The sequence below is a fragment of the Cibotium barometz genome, chromosome 29, assembly GCF_041138505.1.
Source record: "Cibotium barometz isolate CiBa-2024 chromosome 29, ASM4113850v1, whole genome shotgun sequence".
NCBI lineage: Eukaryota > Viridiplantae > Streptophyta > Polypodiopsida > Cyatheales > Cibotiaceae > Cibotium > Cibotium barometz.
In genome coordinates, this window is record NC_141074.1 from 31,260,832 (window position 1) to 31,266,288 (window position 5,457).

Below are 5,457 nucleotides of genomic sequence, written 5' to 3' on the forward strand. Positions count from 1 at the left end.
GAATGGCTAAGACCAACAAAGACAGGGCAGAGTGTGGAAGAAAATTGATCATTGAAATACATATTATAAAATAATGATGTAACTTCAAAATATTTTAAAAGAACAAGAGCTTTCATCTATGTCCCATACAAATGTTTTCAATATATATACATTTCATAGTTTTTAATGGTAAGCAAGAAGAGTATCGAGAAATTTGAAGAAACTTATTAACAACTGGAACAATCTAAATCTATTGTTGTGGAGTAGAGACATCCCCCAGCCGAGCCCTTTTTGATGAAGTTTCTACAACATCTTCTTCTTCCTCTATGTATATGTATATATGTTCTTAGTGTCGAATCGTGGCCCAATCCTGCCATACGCTTGCTTGAAGCACGTTTGAGGAATGTGTCTTCATATATTTCCAACTGAAAAAATAAAGGAGCATTAGCCTAGAAACAGCATCACCAAACAATCCAAGACAAAGTTGATAAAGCCAAATCCGCAACAAAAGTACGAAAACACAACAAAAGAAAATAACCTCTTGGTTCTCATCTGCTTCAAGCAAGGCGTCTTGCCATAAATTAGTGCTCGAACTAGGAACGGTTTCTCCTGTCTTACTTGGCACATCTCTAAACTCTCCCAGGTTAGTAGTATTCAGTCTTTCCCTTGCTTCTTGTAGCTCTTCCTCTGTGGCATCTTTTCCTTCATATTTAAGGGCATCAGCATAGATCATCTTTAGTGTTGCTACATCAGATAGGAACTCGGTGTCTTTCACATGGCTATCCACTAGTACCTGTACTTATCTATCCCATCATCATCTACAAAATTGTCATCAACCTCCAGATTTTGGGCTATGAAGGCTATGCAATGGTCCTCCCTTAAGTTAAATACATGTTGTATGTCTGTCTCAGCAATATATACTCTGAATCTCCTACTTGGTAGGAGGGGAGCAATGGCGTTGGAATGGGGGAGAACTCATCTGATTCAATCACAGGCTAGCCTACGTCAATGTTTTGTTCTCTCACTGCCTCAATATCAATGTTTTGTTCTCTCACTGCCTCAATATCAACCGCCGCACTGATCTTCCTTTCTTCTTCAACATTGAACTCCTTAATCACATGAGGAGTGTCCTCCTCTTCATAGCAACATCCTCAACGGTGGGACTAGCCTGACGAGAAATCGTGTCTTCACTTTCATTTGTCACATGCGGCTCTGTACATTCTTCATCTGTTAATTGCACATTCATGTGCAAGAAGCATAAGAAGGCATAAGAGTATTCCATCAAGCGGCATTTTCTTTTGTGAAAAGGGCATGGCAAAGCTCTCTTCTTATCACATGGTACCTTGTGCCACATTGGGTGTATAGCGACTCTTGTAACGACTCTTTTTTGTCGTATAAGCGACGCTATTTAGAGTCGCTACTGGAGTCGCTGCAGTACGTTGTTTATACGACACTGTTAGCGAATATTGTAGCGTTGTGTAAGCAATAATTTTTAAAAAAAATCTTAACCGTCACATAAGCGACACAAAACGTCGCTTAAGCGATGACGTTGCATCGCATAAGCGACGCGTCGCTTATGCAATGCTCGCACAACGAGAAAAAATGGCTAGCCGATAAATTTATACCGCGACGGGATTATATATATACATACTGTTCTTATTAGCCCCTCTCTCTCTCTTTCTCTAGCTCTATCTAGTATTACTCTCTCTCTTTGTTCGCTTGCTTCCTTGCAATTGTGATTGTACTCGGTGCTGTCATTGTTTTTGTGGGGAGATTAGTCAGATCGGTGCGTAAACGAACATGAATTATGGTAAACAGCGCTATCTAGCTCTCTTTTATTGTTAATTTTTAAAATTAAAACTTTAAATTAAATGAAAATTAGACTCTATATACCTGTCACCCACACTCTCTCTCCCCGACACACATATAGACATATATATATATATCATACACACATGCACAATGCACACTCTCTCTCTCCGTTATTAGGAGCTCGTGAGATGAGGGACCCCCTTGGAAATTTTGAAGGTAGCCTACCATGAGCTCCAGATTTTTCTTTAATAATTTATTTATTAGTCTAGGCTCGAATGTATACCAACATGTGGGCTTATGGACAACATCTTCGGATAAAAGCTATTGATGACTTACGTCTAACTCAAGATTCTTGTGTTGTTGCCTCTTTCAAGCAATTATCACGTGCAAGTTCAAGAGACACAAATCTTATCGACAGTGAACTTGGTTACGTGGGAACCATAGTCGGCATTCATGAAGTATCGTATCGTATCTTCAAGCAGGTAAATGACATCTCTCTTCATGCAACAATGACATGTAGATTTCTTGAAGCTATACATAATTCTAAAGTTTTGATTCATGTATTTTGACAGGTGGTTTTGAAGGTGGATTGGTTTCGTGCCAAGTATAAAGGCAATAATGCCACAATGAAAAGAGAACCGTCCAGATTTTGGTCCGTTGACTCCTCGAAGTTATTGCGTGCAACAAAAGAGCCTTACATTCTGCCAACTCATGTTGAACAAGCGTTCTTTTACAAGAATACAGATGCTCATCCATGGTGGCAAGTTGTGCATGTCCAACCTAGAGGTCGACACTTGTTTGATAGCATTGACTCTGAGAAAGCGGATCAAGATGAATTGATTACGTCCTCGAATCTAGACACATCGACGTCAGAGGGTGTAGAATTATTCTTTTCGATCATGTTGACATTGTAGATGATGAGAATGACCACGATCCCGTCTCTGACACTATAGACACCGAAGAGGAAGAAACAATGGATGTCGAGCCTACGGAGGAAATGAATGTCAACATAGATTTAACGATGGAGGAGTTCGAAGAAGTCAACAAGGATAATGAAGATGCAATTTTATTGACAGTTAATCTCAGAGATGACGATGAGGACTATTAGTCTTACGTGTCAACTAATGGATCAACCTATGTTTGGTAAGATTTAATCTCAAAATAATTGATTGTGAAGTCATGATTTTTATTCTTTTGAAAACTTACTAACAAGGGTGGGTGGTGGGGAGTCTCATGGTGATAGCCTCATATGGCTAGTGTCAGGGTTCGACTCCCCTCAGACTCATTTTTCTTACTCTAGCTGTGTAAGATTCCTCCCCAGCCTCTCAAAATGTCCAGCATATTCCCTTGTAATCAATTCCCTCTTCAGAAATATAAGAGATCTTGTCTCTGCTTGTTTTGGCATAGAGAGAGAAAATATTCTAGAGAGAGAATATTCAGATTTTGAATATTTTTGGATAGAAAAATATCTCATCTTATTAAAATGAATTCCCCTGAAATAGAAATTCAGAAAGAATTTTCCAATGTGCAATTGGAATTAATTGGAAATGGGTATAAAGGACCTTAGCCTAAGGGTCTAGATTTTCAGAAATTTTAGATTATGGTCCAATTAAGGTTCCTATGGGCCAATAGCATCAATCCATGTGTAGGGAGGAGATAAATCCAATTTTGTAAAAGAAGATACCCAAAAATGAGTAAATGCTCACATAAGATGAAGAGTTGACTATGTACAAGGTTTATTAGTAAGAAACTATGAGTGATATCAAAAATATGAGATATTTTGGGTATCCAAAAATGAGTAAATGCTCACATAAGATGAAGAGTTGAAAATGTACAAGGTTTATTAGTAAAAAACTATGAGCAATATTAAAAATATGAGATATTTTGGGTATCCAAAAATGAGTAAATGCTCACACAAGATGAAGAGTTGAAAATGTACAAGGTTTATTAGTAAAAAAACTATGAGCAATATTAAAAATATGAGATATTTTGGGTATAATGATTCCATTTTGACACATATGTAAGGAAGGGGAGTTCTTTAAAGGAGGTGCATATTTCACATGCTTGAATGAGTTTTAAACTCAAAAATAATGTGATATTTTTATCTCTCCTCTCTCTTGAACCAAACCAAATCAAAATGGAACCAAACCGAATCAAAAAGTAACCAAACTAGATCCAAATCTAGTCCAAATTCAACCAAACTGAATCTGGAAAATTCTAGAATTCAGTTAGCTTTGGTTAGAGCTTCCCTCTCCTATAAATAGAACATGAGTCCTTTGAAAAAAAAAAAGGAAGAATTTTACTATACTAGAGTTATGCTGAAATAATGCTAGTTTCTACTATTCTCTAAAATTCTCTCCAAATTAAAGAAATTGGAGCTTCCCTCTTTCTTCAATCCCCATTGGTGGCTCCATCAACATACTTAACCAATTGATTGGTTGGGGGCCTCTACCGTGAACAAAGAATCAAGCAATTTGTAAGGTAGTTAGTGAATTTTGATCATTTTCTATAATTTCTCAATGTTTCTCTCTTCTCAACCCCTCTCAAGCTTGAGAAGCTTAATTGGAATGGTTTTTGAATGTTATTGAAGTTAATTGATGAATGGTAGTGAAGAGTTACATAATTTGATGAATGCTATTGAAGTTAATTGATTAATGATAGTTAAGAATTACATAAATTTTTATTTATGCTTAATTCAAATGGTTTTTATGAAATTTCTCTCTCTCACTCAAGAAATGGTTATACTCATGACCCATTCTCAATCCAAATGAAGCTTTTCATAAAGCTTTTCCTTAATCCAAGATTAATCTATACTTGAGGTCAAATTAATGGCTTTTTTCTATGCTTTTAGTTTATGTATTTCATGAATATTGATGATTCAATCCATTATGGATTATTGATCCAATTAGGGATCATTCTAATTATTTCTTAATGATAAGCTTTATCCCTTAGAAAAAATTGAGATTTATCAGTCATAGCAGCGGAGCTATGGCAAAAGTTTTATAAAAATTACGCATAAAATAATTTCATTCAAAGCATGAAAAGAGGACTTCCTACCATATTCTAGGAATTATCATCCTAGATTAATTGAAGATATTCATAGAGAAATTGATTTTTATATTATGCATAATTGATTTTTATGCATAGAGGTATGCATAATAGATTGTTATTTTAACATAAAAGTGTTACTTTTATCATAATTAGATTTCATGCATAGAGGTATGCATAAAAGATTATTATTTTAATGTAAAAGTGTTACTTTTAGCACAATTGAATTTCATGCATAGAAGTATGCATAAGAGTTGATTATTTTATTATAAAAGTGTTACTTTTATCATAATTGGATTTCATGCATAGAGGTATGCATAAAAGTTGATTATTTTATTATAAAAGTGTTACTTTTATCACAATTGAATTTCATGCATAGAAGTGTGCATAAGAGTTGATTATTTTATTATAAAAGTGTTACTTTTATCATATTTGGATTTCATGCATAGAGGTATGCATAAAAGTTGATTATTTTATTATTAAAGTGTTACTTTTATCTTATTTGGATTTCATGTATAGAGGTATGCATAAAAGTTGATTATTTTATTATAAAAGTGTGACTTTTATCATATTTAAAATTCATGCATAAAGGTATGCATAAAAGTTGATTATTTTATT

General features: G+C 34.9%; 1 pseudogene; it reads left to right on the plus strand.

Moving 5' to 3' along the window:
• The first annotated feature begins 2,417 nt into the window (after positions 1-2,417).
• On the plus strand, positions 2,418-2,899 carry LOC147622052 (uncharacterized; annotated as a pseudogene).
• The last annotated feature ends 2,558 nt before the right edge of the window (positions 2,900-5,457 follow it).